Source organism: Ornithodoros turicata, chromosome 1, assembly GCF_037126465.1.
Source record: "Ornithodoros turicata isolate Travis chromosome 1, ASM3712646v1, whole genome shotgun sequence".
Classification (NCBI taxonomy): Eukaryota; Metazoa; Arthropoda; class Arachnida; order Ixodida; family Argasidae; genus Ornithodoros; species Ornithodoros turicata.
The window spans coordinates 68403081-68420756 of NC_088201.1; the positions used below are offsets into that span (position 1 = coordinate 68403081).

A 17676-nucleotide genomic window follows, 5' to 3' on the forward strand; every position below is an offset into this window, starting at 1 on the left:
GCCGAAATTTTCCAAATTTTTTAAAGACTATTTCTGTTGCGATACTGTGCATAGTTGCGGTTGGGTGCGTGGTTATCCGTGGAGGACTTCATATTTCTGTAAAAAAAGTGAGGTTCGCTTGGCAATTTTCAAAGTTCAAGTGAAAAAAATAAATTTTCCGCAATTAAAAATTGTCCAAAGCCTTCCTCAATGGTGGCAAATGTTTCCAGAAGGTAATTGCCGAAAGTCCGACAATCCTCCGGTGAGTACGTAGCCAGTTAGAATTTTTTATCACCTTAGGTGAAACGCCCGGTATACTACATGTATAGTGGACTACTACATGCCTGCTCAATGATTCCGGAACGCACAGGCGCCGGTCGTCCACAATAGCGGCGCTAGTTTCCAAGGTTGGTGATAGCTACTCCGGTGCAATCTCAGCAGCATTGGTCATGACGCCGTCTTCCTACGCACATATTGCAGATTACAACTGGTGGCGTCTGACAGGAGGAGAAATGACATGACACCAAAAAGAGACTGTGCCAACGCTAACTGGCTCGGCATCTTTGGGTAACCACTGGTTTATCGAGCGATGACAGAGCCCGCACAGCGTGGGCTCCTCCGCTTATCTCCGCAAAGCACTGTATAGCAACGTATGCACCGAGCATACAGCAGCGTACACTTACGGGGTTGGTAAAAGTTGTCACAGCTCTGACTATGCGTGTTTCCGAACGTATACGCGCGCCCCCTTACGGTCGAGTGAACGGCAGCTTTTGCCTCATTGGGCAGGCATGTAGTATACAGGGGCTATGGCCTCAGTAACTCAGTTAGTTATATTTCACAGCTACTGTAACGAAAAGTGGCAACTACTTTAGTTAGGAGATACTTGTAACTTATACACTTGCCTCACGGACACGAAAAAATGACATTAAGTGTTTAATTCCTTACGTCTTAATGTCATTTAAGAGAGATTTGATGAGATTTGTCTGAATGACAATTTCTGCCTAATGAGATAGTCACAACTCATTTACCGATGAAATGCCTACCTTCGCTCCCATGATCTGCGCAAAGTAACTGCTTTATTCTTGCACAAATCCACTTCGTATACCGTGCAGCCTGAGTTTATTTCGTAATTTTAGGTTACACGAGTATCCTTTGACGAGTATACTGACGATAAGGTAGGTGCAACAAAATGTCATATTGTTTGTTTTGAATTGGGTGCCTGTTGGCAAATAGCTTTTACGTGACCACATTAATCGGGCATATTACAGCTTATCGACGCATGAAAATAAAGTTAACATCGTTAAATTTCAGAATATTACGTGCACTTGCGACCTGTTTAATAACCTTAAAGTTCTTAAACGGGCATAAATTTTCATTGACTATGCGGCGGCATCGACAACGTGGGGTTTAATGTCATTACAGACTGACGTGCGGCACGACATTCTTGGATAATGCCATTCGGGACCTGAATGGCATGAGACCATAATGTCATTTGTTCTGCCCGTGTGGTACAGGTGTTAGTTACTACCCAAGACTGATGCGTACGCCTCTATTTCTTACCGTCAATGAATATGCGTTTTTTTTTTCATCTTCCCCATATCACCTGAGAGAGAAAAAAAAAAAACCGTTACGTGCCAAAGCGGAGGTTCGTCTGACCTTGAACTGTCTTTGCTGAGAGATGGGAGTGGCCAATTAAAAAGAAACATGTGAGGACGATCCGACGATAAATGCCTCCATTTTAAGTAGGAGAAAACGCGAGAAAAAAAAAAAAAAAAGTCACGGAACGAAGTCATTTCCCTTTCGTGGTCGCGCAACTTTTGCCAAGCCCGTATCTTCTTCTTTATTTCTTATTTCTTGCGAGGGTGTATATGGCGAAAGCTGATGGGCGTGACGGGTGTCTTCCCTATATAAGCGTCTGCCACCATCCGAAAAAACACAGTCTCATCGTTGCAGACGTTTCGCACACACTTTCCACCATGGCATCTAAGCTGGTAAGACACGTGTGTAAGAGTGTACTAACGTTTGCTTCTTTTGTCGCTTATTGTATAACCATTCGCCCGTGTTTTCTTTCCCCAATGCACCATGTTTTGCACTTCTCAGCACAGCCGACTCATAGTTATAATAATTGGTGACCGCAGTGAAACAAAAACGCAGTCTTAACACCGTAATCGCAGCAGTCTCGTGGCAAGCTAACAGGAACAAGAAAGAGCTAACATTTCTTTGAGGAACAGAGATACAAAATGATGAAGATATGGCACAAGACTTGAGATAAGACTTGAATCTTGTGTCGTCTGGAGTCGCGTCGACTCGATCTGTTTTCCCCTCAATCTCAATGCTCGAAATCTTACCTCTTTCTGCAGTACAGCAGCTCGCTTGCACCGTTTTAACTAACTTATTTGCGAAGGAATAAGTTGGCCGCTATGAGACCTCCTGGTGCGCGGTGCAACAGACGCGTTAACGTTGAATAGCCTATTCAACGTTAACGCGTCTGTTCCACCGCAATGCAGGAGGTGACCACAGATGAACGTATAGTGACCACACATTTTTGCGCGGCATAAAAACTTGTAGTCACTATACGTGAGCCTCTGTGTGAGTTCAGTACAGTAAGTGCTTACGAAGCGTTGATTCCCCACCGGTTTTACAATATGTTGACGTATAACCAGGGTTCCGCGTTTTCGATTTCAACCGAAAAACGCCGAATACAAATGAATGTCCGAGAAAAGATTGGGAGAATTAATCGCTGCCTGCCCCCCCCCCCCCTCCAATGGCTGCATATATTACAATAAACTTAAATGAGCTCTGCTTTCACGATTTAGGTACCACCACTTTGCTGTGGAGCAAAAGGGGGGCCTTTTGTGATGTCTCACAGAGGCTAGTTTTTGTATTGGTTTAGGGTTTTAAGGCTGCGCTGAGACGTTTTTGAGGACAGTTTTGAAATCACGTTGCAGCTTATATTCGCCGATATTTGCAGCGTAAACCATGCACACGCCAGAAAAAAATCACCGAAAACACCGATTTCGTGAAAATAAATAAACACCGAAAAGCACACGCCGAGTCCGTCCTAAAATAAAAACCGAAAGCGCGGAACCCTTCGTATAGCTAGACATTCTCATACAGAGTCGAACACCGTGATGCGATTTAATCTGGCTCAATTCTACAGAATCATGGTGAAATTTCTCCGGATATATTTCTCCAACTATATCTCTCGTACTCTGCATGAATCAAATCGTCTCGATGAGGATGCCATATCGTATTGTTGAGGAAAGGGTTCTCTCGCTTGAGGGCATTTCTTTGACCCTCTTTAAGCTGTGAGTACAATTGATCCCCACCTATACTGCAAACAGCGTTGTGACTGCGTCTTCAAACTGGGGAAGCGAGACTCTCCCTCCGAACTGTAGTGAGTGTGGCGTTGTAGAGGACGTAGAGCACGTACTTCTCAGGTGTCGGAAATACGTTGATACTCGAAGGGCTTTAGAGGCGAGCCTCTCTCGTGTAGACTTCCGAGCCTTCGACATCGCGAAACTGTTAGGTCCTTTGTCGTCCGACAAGGCGCTGAGGGCACTTGAGGATTTTCTAGATACAACCGGGATTGTGGAAATTCTACGACTGGCTGAATTTGTGCTGTGTGTGCCCCCATATTTTAACTCTCTCATCTGTTTGTACTTTCTGCGTGTAAGCGTACCGGGGTAGCCAGTTCGACTTCGTCGTAACTCACATACCCATATTTTTCATTACCACATCACCATCATCATCACCAGATCGCAAAGGGTTCCGAAAGCATCATAATTAAGCCAATTGCTTGCCTTTGAGATGGCTGACATGAAGTTGCTGATCCTTGATTTGACAACTCTTTATCGTATCGTTTTCGTAGAGCGCTTCCCATCTGCTCCCTACGCCCAGAAGAGAAACAGATTCTCTGGTCAATATATCGACGGCTCTCGTCCTAATATTGATTGTCCTATTTAGATCCTGGCTATTGTCCTCCTCTCCGTCCTTTCCTCCGTGTTGTGTGTCGGAGTCGTGAAGGACTTCACAGGGGGAACCTACGATCTGACCACTGGCCAGTACTCCAGCGCCATCACGGGACACGTCTACAACCCAGCCGCCGTGGTTGGAGCCGCATATCCGTACGTGTACGGTCATGCACCAGTCTACGGAGGTGTCCTCTACGGCTGAGATGGCTGAACAACGCTTCTTCGACAATTTTACCCGGGTAAGAACGAAGCCTTCGTAAAAAATACGTCAAATATCAGGAAACTCCCATGGCATGACAACTGTTTGCTTCGGTACTTTTACACTCCCGTTGTGTGTGTGTAGGAATACGAAAGGCATAGGTAATTGTAACTCCACGCCCAGAAGTTGGTTTAGTTAGGAGTTAGTAGGCGTTAGCGAACACTCCGTCCTTAGAGAACACTGTTGTTGGTTTCGCCTGTTTCTGTAAAAACGTAGGAGGTCTGAACAGCTGGTATGTAGAGAGACAGAGAGAGAAACAGAGCTCGACGCATAGAGCGTAGCTTGAAGTCACAACCGCCAAATTTTGGAGATTTATATTTGAGCCATTATTCCCATTATTACATATGTCCATTGTCTGCTGCACGTCGGAACAGTAAGCTCTTGTATTTCTGAAGCCGCGGTTTCTAGTAGAAACAAAAATATTTTATCGCACTGTTTTTTGATACATATAAAAAAAAAAAAAAAACTACATCGAAACCGTATCAAGCTGCGAGTTCTACATAACTACAGCGTAAGTCCCGTAAAAGAGAGAGCAAAATAGAGCGATAAAAGCATATTGATTCCATCATTTTTCCTCGGTGTTCCGTTCCCTCTCCCAGCTTCCGAAGCACTGGTGCCAAAAGATCCCCGTACTTTGTAGCCAGATTTCCGACTTCCTATCCTACATTCATATAACTACACGCAAATATACATCACGCGCAGACAACGAATGCGCTTCCAACCCCTTTCGTTTCCTTCACGATTAATCAAAACCACACCCGCACATTATCAAAAATTTTCATCTTCCGTTCCAGATCGGACCACATCGCTCTCCCACCTTGGAAACCATCGAATGTCGTCATCAACTTTCAATGCAGTAACAGGCTCGAGCACAATATAATAAAACTTGGTCTAAAACAAGCACCCTTCAATCTATTGTCTTTTATTTCCCTTTCATTTCGTGCCTTTTGCGTGGCTGAACGAGCGTCCACGAATTTCGCCACGACCACGCCTCCTTTTTTTTTTTTCTCTCTCTTTTTGACGTGGACACAGTTTGAAAAAGATTGGTAGAGAAGATAAAGTCAGTCGCCTACGACGCCCGCTTTTGTTATTGTAATGGAGCCACGAAAGGAACAACGGGCAAACACAAAAGCTGGGGTTACTGGAATGGTTGTCGCAAACGTTCGTTACCGGACGGCAACTTGTGCCAGCTAGCCCTAATGGCGCTTATGTGGCGTCACAATGGCACGCCACCTGATAGGCGATGAGTGAAACAACCTCACTTCCGCCTGCGAAAAAAAAAAAAAAAAGAAAAGAGAAGAAGAAGAAAAGGCAGAAACAGAAAAGAAAAAGGCGTGTATTGGAAGAAGAGGAGGAAGTTTTGTTGTGTGCCCTTGTTTTGTAATGTGGATCTGTATATATACGTAGGACGAAGGGGTAGGGCAGTTCGTAGTGGTGTGGTCGAAGGATGGTGGATACGAGAGAAAGTATGGTGAGTGCTAAACATGGTGTATTTTCGCTCACTTTACGTATACATCTTTGTATTGCGGAAACATCGACGGCTACTATGAGGCTAAGATAAACATAGACACCAAGAAGTGTTTATCATAGTCCTCTGTCAGCTGCCGAGATAGCTACAGCTTAGCAACTTGCTCCCAGCCGTCTCTTCAGCCAAAGACTCGTGACGTGACGTAGGATGTTCAACTGTGTTCACATCTATCGTCACATCGTGACGTTTACTTTCGTGACCTGTGACGTGAGCTACATGAAGGAAAGAAACTGTACTGTTTAGTGCCAATGCATGAAACGTCTGCTATGCGCTTAGCAGATGTGCTGCGGTCGTCCTTCTTATGTGCCGAGATCGAACATCGCACCAACGTTGCATTATCGCTCAGCACTCAGCTCTAAGTGTCATGGAGTAGAGGGAACCACATTTGTGGAACCGCCATCTCCATATTTTCTTCATATATCTAATTCCAATTGACCAAAACCCCCGTCAACAAGCGCGCCAGACCAACCCACACAAAGGAAGCGCTCTGGTTCGAAGAGTAAATACAGGGTGGGTGCAGATAAAGTAGCCCCACAACGCCATACGTGCATGGATGTGGAGCTACTTTATCTGCACCCACCCTGTACTTTACGTTGCATGAAGTCCCGCACAGTGCCGGATTTAGGGGAGGGCAGACGGGGCACGTGCCCCGGGGCCCCCACCGCAAAGGGGCCCCCACCAGTAAAGGTCTTGTCCAAGGGAAATCTTTCTTGCATGCTTGAAAGTTGAAACGCATCCCTGAAACGGAAACTTGGTAAAAATTTGTCCTCCGTCCACGCATATCGACCCCGAATAACACATTCGATAGACATGAATAGAATATTTATTTCACTTGTCTACGAAATGTTCAAAATATGACAAAACTTTACTGCTGCAAAATCTCGGACTAGTGTGCCACACGGCCGCCGTCCTTTAGAAACAAAACGATGTCATTTATAGACATATAATACACGAATACATAGAATAATACATAGAATGCACGGGAGAGCCTCTACAGCACAGTGCCTCGGGGCCCCCACCACTGTAAATCCGGCACTGGTCCCGCACTTAACCTTATTGTTGCTTTTGTTTTCGAGGCCTATGGTAACTGTTGTAGTAGAAAGAAAAACATGGAGATGTTGGCATCCTCATCTAACGCCTCGGTATCGAGGTCCTTCTCGAGAACATCGGTGTCTGGATTAACTTTTTCACATTGCAGGCTGTTTTAGCGTACGGCACGCGTCAAAGTTAACTTGAACACTGCTCCAGCCTGCGAAGCAGGAAGAGACCCACCCTCGCAGAGCCTAGCAGAAAACAACGCCTTCATAACGAGTGTCACCTCTCTAACTTTAAATAGACGAAAAAAAAAAAAAAAAGAAAACTCTGCCGTTATTTTTACTAAGCGCCACCAGGGTCCGCAGACCGGAATGGCGTTCAAGTTAACTCTGATGCAAGCTGTACATGTCCAATCTGCTCGCATTGTACAGAGGTGGTGTTAAACTGTATTCCGAGGTTGTCCTTTGTAATTTGGCATGTGCCCTCATCCGATAGCAGTGCCTGTCAGTAGTTGACTGCTATCCTACGCTGTTCTTGCACAGACAGGTTGTCAACTCGCAGCTGTGCATTCAGTACCAATCACACGTCCATCGCTGTTATGCACCATGGACTTCGTAAGGTCCCCCTGCGATGCGCTTCCATGACGCACGTTATGTCTGAGGTGCACATATTCTTGCGCAAACGAATTGTGCGCACAAACAAGCGAGTAAAAGCACAAGCAAGGGCAAGGGCCATATTGTGTCCGGTACGATTGGTCGACTAAACGACAAAGTGCCGAACGAGAGATACTAGGTGAGAGCAGGACAAGGGTGGACCAGATCGCATGTATAGACAATGCTGATAGCTTCTCTCGATGCGCAAGGGACCATCCACCGTGAATTGATCTCACCAGACAAGGGTGTTAATGGGTATTGACCGGCTTTTGCTACGTCACCACGCACCGACGTCATTCTTCCGTGATTGTGAATATATTGTCATCTCAAAAATCCGTCATAGTACAGATCCCGACAAAAGTTTACGGACCACCAGAGCGACGTATTTCTTGATACCAGCGACACCCTAGCGGCGAACGGGAGTGGACACACTTACTGAGAGGTGCGTCGCGTACCCGGTCACCTGTTTGTAAGTCTATCTGCTCCTGTTTGCAGCAACCATGTCGCTCAGATGACTATATACACCACTCCAGTGTTCCGTAAACTTTTGTCGGGACCTGTACACACATCATACCTACCGGGTCTGGCTCTGTCTGTCTCTCTTCCTTAAAGAGGGCGTAACGGTGGCAACGGACGAATCCCGTTCCTTTTCTATTGCTGTCAAGGTAACGCTATCTTTCATGCCCTGAGCAGAAGTGCATTTTAGCGCCCTTTTAAGATGGAAATGGACCTCAAAGAGGCTCGTTTTGAGGATGTGCATGTCTACTACTCATTTTGCGCACGTTTGGCGTATACGTTGTGAAGTGTACGTATGTGCCATTTGTACTAAACTGTCGCCGTTTCCTTTCTGTAGATGGGCCGCTTGCTTCTTTTTTTCTTACTCGCTGGTATGGCTTACAGTTTGGGTGTCATCAAAGATGTCACGGGAGGAACCTACGATCTCACCACGGGACAATACTCCAGCGCTATCACAGGCAGAGTATACAACACCTTCCCCGTCGTAGCCTACGTACCGCCTCCTCTTCTTTACCATCCCTTGCCATTGTCGTATGTCGCTGCCCCATTGTACCACTGAGCAAAACTTGTGCCTTCGAAATCGTGGAGGATTTGCTGTGTGTAGACAGTGGAAAAATGTTCAAAGTGACTCAGACGTAGACGTGGCACTGTCCTCGCAATCTGGTGCTTGCAAAGGTTGTGGAAGAATCGACTGCATGCTCGTGTGAGGCTTTTGTGGACCCACGGGACATCACAAACTACCGTGTGGCAACGAAAAAATAATAAGCTGGAACGTGAAACGCAGAAAAATAAAACTTGAAGTTCCTACTTGTTCGTCATCATGTCCATTGTTTCTGATTCATGTTATGAATGCTATCGTGATCTTATCTTCACCGAAATGGTTTGCGTCTTTCAGAATGATGAGCGAACACGGCCACAGATCTGTAAGCTCTCTCGCTACTCCCATCGAAAAATTCGGCAGCTCCGATTCTTACGGCCATGTTCTTAAACGATCCTCGACTCGACAGCATGCCTCGACTACAGTGAGTGGAGGCGCTCCTCCACTTAAAGGAGCACTAAGGTGACCCCCAAGATTGTGTTTGTTTGTCTTTCGCTGCGACGTGTTATTCAACGAATAAAATGAGCTCCTGCGAAAGAACGACAACTGCAGGTAACGTACAGTGAGCGCCCGAGGCCTCTGTTCTGCACACCTTTAAAAAAACTTCAACGGGGAAAAGAGCCTATCGGAGAATGAGGGAATGTCGTGACGTAACGTGGTCCCCGAGCACGTGACTCGTGACGTAGAGGGGCACTCGCCTCGAGAGGTTTTGGTGTCGCCACCTTGCGGGGAGCAGCCTGTGACGTCAGTTGTTGGATGCGAAGCAGGAGAGCAGACTACGCATAGCTCTATGAGTGCTTGTTCTGCGTGTGCGGCGTTTGCGTATAACTGTGTTGGAACTTCTGTGATGCCACGTACCCTGACTCACGTGAAATGGAGGACCAAAATGATGTGGACGAATTATCTGGAGACGTAACTGCATTTATGAAGCGAGTACTGGTGTGACAGAGCGAAAATGTGTGTACGAGCCACCATTTCCCCCAAATTCAAATGCAGATAAGAGTAACAAAAGTACAGTCAGCAGATTCTCTGGTGTATGAGAAAGACGGCAAGTTCATTAGCTGTAGTGTGAACCTTGACGAAGGCCTTTGTTGAATTAGTTGCAAGGTGTTTATCTTTCTTTCTCTTTTTAAAAATATATATCCTGCATACTGAGTTTAGAAGAGCATACATGTGGATTTCACTAATGTTTTTTTACAAAACCAAAACTGCATTTGGGTAAGGACACATACTCACATGAAGATATCTGCATGGTACTCTGTGCGACATCACACTTGTGACCCCCTCCTCTCTCTCTTTTTTTAATGTTGACCCAGGCCAAAAGCCTGCATGTGTACACATCCAAAGCAAATACAAACAAGCTTTCAACAACAAGTCTGATGTTTCATTTTTCAGGTGAATGGAAACTTGTTCTCAGAGGAGATCATTTTACTGATGTTTGCCAACCCAGCAGTAATTGCGACAATGTCATTAATATATGGTAATAGGTCAAAGCGGAATCTCTGCTGCAAAGTCTTCAAAAGCTTCATTCACTTATCCCACTCAATGTCCAGTCGAGCACTGGCTATATCGACTGGTTCTTCTGTGCCTCATGTGTAGCAGACGGCTTCTTTTTCTTCGGAGATGAGTGTCTGAATTCTGGGGTCCGGACTCTGGATAATGAAATCAGCTCTTGTCGCCCTCCTGGAGTCTGGTTAACAGTATGAACATGCAGTCCAATTTACCTAGAAAACTCCTGAAGTCCAGCAGCTACAGCTCAAAAGATGAATGACGTGACATATTTAAAACGAATGAAGTCATTTGAATCAATAAGTAAATGTACTTCACAGGCAGGTAAAAAATAAGCGGACAAAAGTCCCTCACACAACGGCAGTGCATCGTACACTGCTGTCCTGTCTCGTTCCATAAGTCAGACACTACTCATCTGCCGCTTATTTCTAGCCCCTTCGCACGATCCGACGTTACCACGTAGTTCTCATGCTGTCGGAGGGGCAGATTTCTGCTTGGTACCGTTCCCCAAGCAAGTTTTCTGCTCTTCTGCCCTTTAAAGGGACGGCCAGTAAGCACCAGCGCCATTAGGTATACTGCAGGCTTTCCTAAGCTACCTCTGTTGCAAATGTAATTTAAAATTACCGAACAAGGCGTCACCAACTGGATAAAAGAAGCCAGCTTCTGTAAAGTGCTTGCTGCACACGCGGCTGTGACGGGAATTTGTTTTTACCATTTCGAGTCTGACAAGCCACTTGTTCCGCAGTTTCGCGTTAACCGGGTGCAAGTGTACGCTGTCGCTGTTTTAGTCGCGTTAGTTTTGCACTCACGCACTGAACAGTACAAAACGATCACAGCAGTCTTCTCAGACGAAACAACGCGCAGAAGCCACGGATAATTCAACCCACGCCAGAATCTATCCAACACGTGACGTGAAAGCGTCACGTAATACACTCGCTGGTGTTCGCCCTCCAGCTGAGCTGAGAAGGAAGAAACAAAGGAAGAAGGCACTGGGGGGACATCCCTACGTTTTTGTGTGTGTGTTTTACCGCCGCGAAGCAACTGTGGCTATGAGCGGTGTACAGATATGGACAGATGGAGAGAGGACCGCAGGAAGGAGTGGGGGACGCGGGTGTTAGTTGCGTCCTGGGCTGACATTCGTCTGGAAAGTCTTCAGAAAGCCGAGGGAAAACGTCATTCGAACCCACCACCTCCCAGTCTTCAGCACGACCTTGGCTACCACCAACGAGCGGGACGCCGCTCTGCCATGCCGCTGGTACTTCCCTGCGTTAGGAGAGGATTGTGTCGGCCGTCCGCGGCTGCTCTCTTTGACAGTTTTTGTAAATTTCATTGCGCAATTATAATACACCGCAGAGCGAAAATATTTTGCATGGTGGCTCCTGATGGACAGTTTCACAGATGAGACAGGAAGATATTGGTCTTCAAAGAAACACCGGCGCTACCGTGCAGAATTCGTGGAAAGCGCGAAGCGCTCGGAAGACGTTTCGAGTCAAGGTCGATTTTGGAACCACAAAACCAGTGTCGACGAGCAGCTCCATGGAGGGTCGAGTCGAGGACCGTTTAACAATATGGCCATTATAGTGTAGTTCAATGCAGCGTTTGAACAAGTCAAATGTGTCGGTAACATTCTTGCTGACACGTTAAAGGGATTGAGAAACCACATGCAACCCATTAAATGTATGGCTTCGTTTCATACGTTGTAGTCCATGGATTCGACAAGCAAGGTCCGCCATTGCTCATTTGAACGGCTGGTCAACTGTTGGCTTTTTAACTGTTGGCAAGGGCGCACCGCGAAGTAAGTACTCTGGCGGGGGGGGGGGTATGTTTAATAAAGGGGCAATAAACAGGTATGCAAGGTGCACTTTTTTGTAATGCAGTGTGATTCGTTTCCTACAGTGACGTTTAGCAAAAAATTTTGTCGCAAAAAAGTAAGTAATGGCTCCAAACCAACCGCACATTCACTGGGCTCTTTCGCGCTCATGCCCCGCCCTGCGATGCCCTGGCGACAATAGCCACACGTCATTTTGACGTCGCGCACCATCAACCATTCAAAATGCGGGGCGCCTATACACTGGTTTTGTTTTAATATCGGGTATTGAGGTCAATTCTAAACATATGTTTACACTTGTCAAACCCAAGGTAGCCAGATCAAAAGGTACCAAAAGCCCATAATATTCCATTTCATGTGCGCACTATGTTTTCAGCGCTGTATTGCTCCGCGAGGTCACAGCGGTGTTCTCACAACCGGTTCTCCCCGCACGCTGCTGTTTGTGTCAACGAGGCCCGTCATTGGCTAGGAGTCCGAAATCTCCCCCATCTCCAGTGACTGGAATGCAGCTTTGCTACACGTGCGAGACGTGTGACGTAGGGGCTCTCCGAGTAGGAAGGAGAGACTCACGCGGATTGTGCTCTTTGAATGGCATTGTTTCGTGGTAAAGGCGCTCGCTAGAAGTAAATGAGTTTCATAATTGGATATCGTGAGCCACGTTCTTTCATAGAGCATGATAACTGGAGAATATTCCTGGAGCTGTTTAGTGCCCCTTTAAGAAAAAAAAGGAAGGAAAGGTCAGCCAGACGGATGTCGGCTTGTTATTAAAAAAAGTGAAAGGGGGAAGACAAAAAAGACAAAGAAAAAAGAAAGCAAAAGAAAACAAAAAGAAGGAAAGAAAAGGAAAAGAAAAATGAAGAACACAAAACTAAAGCTGAAGAATTACACACTCTGGCGGGATCCTATGATGTATGCAGAACTGGTATAGAAATAAGGAAGGAAGAACAGAAAAGAAGAAACAGAGAGAACGTAAACAGTGAACATGTGCACAACTGAAGGCATTACGCCTTTGAAAACTGAGTGCAAAAGGAACAAAATGCATTGAATCCTCGGTGTGTGACCCGAATTGCGCGCAATATAATGAACATGGTCAATGAAATGGAGCAGCAGGAGTTTAACCCACTCCCAACGGATATGCGTTCCGAAGACTGGCAGCTGCTGGTACCTTTTCGACTGCTTCGTTTCATTGATCTGATTGCTTTGGGCGAAATTCAGGGTATGTGTTGTGTCATCCTCTGTGTTTCTTCGCCTCACCTTCTACTGCGATAATGAGTATGGTGGGCGGATACATATTTTACAAATTGCAAGATGCATTTTGGGGGTTGGTGCCTCTTCGCTCTTTTGACCCGGGCGCGCTGAGCCCCAAAGGTTGGTGTCAGTCTCTTAGCGGGACTTCCCGGGGGAGGCGGCGCCCTCCCTAGTTCATGTTCCGGGGGGGGGGGGGGGGGCAAGGGCCCCCGCGCATCCCCGTAGTCGGCGTCTATGGTCTTGCCTAAGGTAAAAATAAACCTTTGCATGTTTGATTGACTTGTTTTGTGTTCTGGATGGGCGAGTGCGGCTTTCGTGTGAACTTAAGCTGCGCGTTCGGGGGTTCCCTCGCAGTCAAAAGTAGCCCTTTCGGCGACACATCGACAGAGGAAAGCAGCTCATGTCCCCACAGGGTTCACCCAGCTTCTCGGCACGAGCAGCTGCCATACTACAGCATATTACCCGTCTGCAAACGACCTTGTGGTGGGGTTCTCTTGACATCTCAAGACAGCCATAATGACGCATAAAGCTCCCTGTTAATGGATCCTGCCCTTTGCTTTGCTCGGACTACGCAGCTCATCAAAAGAAACCCTGGGGTGCACATCGTCAGTGCTTGTATACGGGACAGAGCTGCACCTTCCTGCGCAGCTATATGAAATGATTTTGCGAGTCCCCCCCCCCAAGGGGGGGAACTCGCCCACCAAGTTCACACCAGCCAGGAGGCTTAATCGCTTACACGTCTAGCGCACTAACGTAAGACTATCCTTGATTTTGCTGACCAAGAGCGCGCCAATAGGAGGACTCGGGAGGCGGAGCGCTGCAGCCTCTGCTCTTGCCTAATAGATGGCGCATCGGTAGCGCTCGGCTTAGGGAGCCTCCATGGGTTGCTGCCTCCATGGAGGTTCCCTAGCTCGGCTCGGGATATGTGAGCCGCTGTCCTCTGCTCCTTCCGGTACACGGAGGAGAAGTAAGGAGACCGAACTCTGCCGCGCCGCCGTTGAAAAAGTGTGGTCCCGATTCCTCGAGTCTAATTGTGGCCGCGGCGCGGCGCTCGCGCTCCGTCAGGTATAGGGAGAAGCCGCAGCCACCCATGGAGGCTCCCTAGTCAGGTACTTGCTCCTCTGAAATGACGTGATAGTAATGCGCTGTGTCAGACTTACTAGTGTGTCCAGTGCAAGCAGGAAAAAATATTTTGATAAAGAAACACGATTGTCGTGTATCAAGGAACGACCTCTCTTTGCATTTTTCGCCTGGAGTTCTTGTTGGTGCAAAGCGGGAGGCTTTCATTTTACAATGTGGGGAAGCCGCCGTCAAGGGGGATCCGCGTTTGCTCGAAGGCTTGAATGTCTAAATAAGCGTAGTGCTCTCGCAGTTAAGAAGCTGTTAAGAATCGCGGAAGTACGTTTTGTTTTATTTGAGATAGAAAGACACCCGAAGGAGCACAAAGGTTGTTGTTTGGCATCGTACAGGATCGATGGTAGTATAAGCTGTATGACTGCTGGCAAGGCACGACTGCGAGATCTACATTGTTAATGGTATGCACTGATTATTATTACTTCCCACGAACATCTCGCAGCGTGAGGAAATGATGTAATTGAGCACATTTGGATTCCAGCTGTTGCACGACAGCGTCGTAGCGCGCGTTTCTACCACCCGCTTCGCGTGCACAACAGCTTTGGGAAACGGGAGCTTTTTGTCGTAATTGTGAAGCATCCGCTAAGGAACAGAGGATAGAGTTACATTTCACATGACACCATACACGAATTTAATACCAAGATGCCACAACGCACTTTCTTTCACAGGTTTGCAAACGCGGTAGAGGACTCAGTACACGTACTGAGTCCGGACAGCACACATTACAGACTACATACAGATTTTCTTTTCTATTCCCAAAACCGTAGCATAGCGTGTCACCAAACGTCGCCATACACGAAGTTTTCTTAATTGCTTTACACGTACGCAGACAAAACTTTCCCAGTCCCAGCTTATGCGGCGACACCACATAGAAATTCCCACATATTCCGAAAAGATCGCGTCCGGAAACTTTACAGATCTTCAAACATATCATTCCCTCCACGCCATTTAAATGTGGCTTTTCAGCACAACCTTTGCTTCCTTTGGAGTAAGTCCCACCTATGACACGAAAACGAGGCAACAGAAATTGCAAAACAAGATTGGTGTGCAAAAATGTAAGAGTGAAAGGAGAATGAGTGAGAGAGAGTGACTGGTTTGTCCCTTCAGATGACGCACCCTGGAAGTCGCTGAGAAGGCGTGTTAGCTTTGCTCAATTGGTACAGCCAGCTGGCTAACCTTTTCAGTGACTTTCATCTTTCATAGTGCGTAGTTTTGACGATTATGCTTCATGGATGTGTCATTACATTACCAAATTTGTGGCCAGTTCGACGTTTCGCTCCGCTCTTATGCGTGAACATTGTCTCAGCTCATGAAAAAGGAAAGAAATGTTGCTGCTTTTATTCTACTCCTCGCACTTAAATAAATCATTTAAAATAATTGTACTGTGTGTTTCTTTTTTTTCTTCTTTTCGTAAGTAGTTACGCAAGTACGTAAAAAGGAAAGAAATGTTGCTGCTTGTTCTACTCCTCGCACTGAAATAAATCATTTGAAATAATTATACTCTGTTTCTTTTTTTTCCTTTTTGTAAGTAGTTACGGAAGAAAATAATTGTACTGTGTGTGTGTCTTTTTTATTTCTCCATGTTTGAAACTAACCAGCACGCTGTATATGTTCTATGCTGCTAACTTATTCGCGCCCTCTTTGTTCACTCTGCATAATTTGAGTCGTCTCGTCTGTCACTACCCAGCTTCGCAAGATCTCCTGGATGCTCGTTTTTGGAACGCCATTTTCTTACTCTATGTGTGGATTCAAGTGGAGAATAACAACTCTAAATGGTTACGTAAAAGAACTGACTTTCTCTGTATTTTGCGCGTACCGCAACTACGGATTCTATCTTCATCGCATGCTACAATTGCCCACCCCTCTCTTCGGTTGCAGAACTATACGCCCCAGGGATGTTTCATTGACTTGTGTGTGTCTTTTTCATTTTGTAAGTAGTTACGAAAGAAACTGTTTCGTTTTTGTAAGGGATTCCGGGACATTTGATCAAACGTCGTTTGGTCGAAAGCTGTTTGATCGAACGCGGAACATTTGGACGAAAGCCATTTGATCGAACACCGTTTGATCGAAACGGCAGCGGTCATGAAACAGAACACACAGACAACGTGACAAGATTAAGAAGCAATTCCCCAAGGCCCTGATACCTTCTGCATATTTCCGGCAGATATGTTGCAAAAACACGGTAACGACCGCAAGGAGACATATTAGACACTGACGGACAACACAGGACACGCGTTCGAATTAAATGGCTTTATTTTGCTTGCTGCGATTCCCCCAGAGTAAAAGCCAGGTGACGACAGGATACCAGAGCCCGAGAAAAATAAATTATGATGGACGAAGAAACGAATGTAACCTGGAGCGTGTCTTCCCACTTGGTCTATTCCCATTTCGCCTAATGCTATCAGATTATTTCCCAATCCCTCGCCATGTTCCCTCCCCCAGAACCGCATGGGGTCCCGGTTCGCTTAATGTATATGTGCCAGGCAGCCCAGGCTGTCCCATTCCGCCTACTGAGCCGTATAAACGTGTCACGTAAAGAAAGAAGGCGGTTTTCCTTTTTCCTTGCACCCTGCATGTGCACCACCACTGGCACTCCTATCGTGCCTGTACCTCACCTACAAACACGAAAACACATTCGCCGTGTTGAACAAAGAGGTTGTATTTTACATTCAAAGTTTCACTCACGAAGCACGAAGCCAGAAGGAGCTGAACACGTTTTTAGAGGGTAACGAGCATAGTTCAACGACAATGTTCAGTTAAATTGCTGTCGGCACAGTTCCCTCTGAAGTCGGCCCAGGCATACTATCTCCCTGTGCCACACTGCTCCTGCTGTCCTCTCTCCGTCTGCCCCCGCCTGTACGTCGCTTATATTCACAGTTGCTTCGTGGCGCTATCACGGAATTAAAAAAAAAAGACGTTAACCCTTTCGGCCCTGGAATTATTTATTTTGAGCCAGATTTTTAAAAATTTACTTTTTGTTACTACTGTGCACCCATTATTATGCTTACACACACAAAAAAATATTCAGTTCATAGTTATTTCGTAAAATGGCTACGTGTCGTCAAAACAGGACACCAGGGCTCAATGGTTGTTGACTGCGTGGGCATATGGGAGACGAGGGCTGCGAATCTACAGGTTTTCCCGTCCATTTTAGTCCAAGTGCCATCTGAATTAGTCCTGGTGCCATCTGAAATAATCTAAGCGCCATTGAATTTAATCCGTGCGCCATCTGAAAAAATCTAGATGCTATTCAATTTAATCCGGGTGCCGTCTGAATTTATACATGGTGTTTTTAAGCACTATAACCGTGTGTTCACACGGGGACATCTTTGTAGAGTATAGTAGTGGAAGAAAAAGTAAAAAAAGAACTGCTGATGGAACTCAAGGTGTGCCGTGTCTTATGTGGAACATTCGC

At 46.3% G+C, this 17676-nt stretch overlaps 1 long non-coding RNA gene across 1 annotated transcript; it reads left to right on the forward strand.

Moving 5' to 3' along the window:
- Positions 1-1888: 1888 nt before the first annotated feature.
- On the forward strand, positions 1889-5115 carry LOC135400207 (uncharacterized). The gene is made up of 3 exons (XR_010424558.1): positions 1889-1970; positions 3946-4192; positions 5007-5115. It is a non-coding gene; the product is annotated as an uncharacterized LOC135400207 (long non-coding RNA).
- Positions 5116-17676: the final 12561 nt, after the last annotated feature.